Source organism: Topomyia yanbarensis, chromosome 3, assembly GCF_030247195.1.
Source record: "Topomyia yanbarensis strain Yona2022 chromosome 3, ASM3024719v1, whole genome shotgun sequence".
Classification (NCBI taxonomy): Eukaryota; Metazoa; Arthropoda; class Insecta; order Diptera; family Culicidae; genus Topomyia; species Topomyia yanbarensis.
Genome location: NC_080672.1, coordinates 70847808 through 70850345, shown reverse-complemented (window position 1 = coordinate 70850345; position 2538 = coordinate 70847808).

Genomic DNA, 2538 nt, shown 5'->3' with positions numbered 1-2538 from the left:
TAAGTGATGTTGGGCTACAATGCGAAAACTGTTGAACTTTTTGAATCTGGTTTGGGCATAAAATTTTAAGTGTCATGTGTATTGAACCAAATCTCTCGTATTTATTGAATAAAAGTCCAATTTACAGAGAAATATGCACAAATTAAATATTTTTAGAGGTAGTTTGATAAAATTCTCGACACTTTCTTTTTACGTCACCCATAGGATATTGCAAATCGTATCCGGTCAAGTTTTTGGTAAATTTTGCTTAATTTGTATCCCCTTGCTATGCATATAAATTGCATTCTTTACTTTCTGCTTATTTTTTCTGAGTTCTAGCTTAATCATGGCCATCAGTTCAACTTCTAATCTAACCCTGAGACGAAGCTAAAAATCGATCCCCTAGAAATACAAGTGAAACAGTCAATTTTATCTACACATCTGTCGCTGCCTATTCCACAAGCGGTAGATACACATAACAAGAGCCTCTACCTACTATGCGAAAAAGTGAAGAGTTCGATGATGAACAAAAATTAGTCCCGCTGCGGACTAATCTTATTCAAAATTGTCGCGCTAGTCTTTCGCCGAGCGACTATAAATCTATGACTTAACTGGAACTGAAACGCGCCGCACGTTGCTGGACCATCGTTAAACTAGAACTCTCTTCTTATTGGCTTATCACACCGGCCTCCTTTGGTCACCTATCCAGGACAGATCTCTACGTGCTAGTTCTGTATTAAAACACTACGACTCTGAAAAAATTTGAGCAGAAACTGTTAAGCAAAATCCGACTAATCTGACCAAAACCAGCACAAAGTCACGATAAAACACAAACAGCTACAAAACGAACCTCTTCGGATCAGACAGTAAAAAATATACACTTACTAACGATCGCACCCAATGTCTCTAAACCAACAACCAACCAACCGACAACACTGAAGGGTATGCCGAAGAAGATGGATTCCTTATAGCGACCCATAAGAATGAGAAACTTTCGAGAACGTGAACAGCACGAATGTAGTACAGATAAGAAATGGGCGAGTACGACAACGTGAGAGGAGGTGGACCAAATGACCCCCAAGATGCGGCAAACGACGCAGACAATACTTCACCGCCAATAAAAAGAATCTCAACACACAGCAGCAAGCTGCATCAACAAGACGCGACGAATATAAAAGTAAATTTTCGTGTTCCTTATTTTTACATATTGTAAAAGTTATAAAAGATCATCGACTCAGTTATGCTAATGCACTGAGCCGTGCCAAATAAACAAAAGAAAAAAAGGCCCGTACATTTCGGTTGTACGAATTTCAGAACTGCGGCTCGTCATAGTGCAGATGCGCGCGGTAAATCAATACTCCGCATAAACATATCGCAGAGCATTTACCGCATCGCAATTGCGTGGTGAATTCGAAATTTGATGCGCACCCGCTGCATGCAATGCAACATGCATATCAGCGGGGGAAGTTTACTACCACACTGCTACACAATGTTGTCTACATTGAAAAAGCTTTATCACGAAAGTAATCGAACTTGTGAGTTTTTTTCTGATATTGAAACTGCTTCTGACAACGTGTCTTTTGAATCCATTTTGGAAGCAGCACGATATCGTGGAGTACCTTTTTATATCACGAACTGGATACACGCAATACTTAACAACCGACATCTTTGCTCATCATTAAGGTAAATAAATTTACGGAAACTGATTATCTGTAGATGCCCTCAAAGTATTGTACTGTCACCACTTCTATGGCGCCTTGTTTCCTATAGCTTGTTGAGGAAACTTAAGGGGATCTTCTCCTGGATTCAGCGGAAAATCAAAGCAATATTTGAGAATATTTTTTGTGGAAAAATTAAAAGACATACGAACTTCTGTTTTTCATCTTTAATTCGTCATTTATCGATAATCAGAAAATGATTTATTTTTTCGAGAATTCAAGGCGGCTTCAAAACGGCGTTTTTCTCAAAACCATTTTTTCTTCTTCTAACGTCAACAACAGGGTTTGTTCTATTGATCTGATTTCCTTTATTCATAAAATATTTAGAAGTATATACTTTTTTGTCTGACTATACTATCAAACATAAGAAACCCGAAAAAAATCTTCAATAAGCGAACCAAGATCTCATCGATTTACATTTCACTCACTGTTGCTGCAGTAAACAGACAAACAGACGTAACACGAGATAAATTTTCAGCGCCCACAGAAAAAACGGTCGATTTAAATTATAAAAAATGCGTCATCTCACCGAGCGTGGCGCTTGTGAAGCGATTTTTACACATAGCCATAATGCGTTACTTCGTTACCGCAAAGATGAAGGGAAAGAAAGGTGGGAACATTTGTCACTTTTGAGTGTATAAGTTTTATACATTTCAATTTGAACATGGCGTCCCCGACACTTAAAATAAGTAAACATAAAGATCCGAACGAACATCCTGATTCTTTGACGCACGAGAAAAAGAGAGAAAAGGCCGAACTTCACGACAGATCTACCGATTCGAACACTTAGGGACATTTTTATCTCGAAACTACCAATAAAAATAATTATGACTGAACCGAA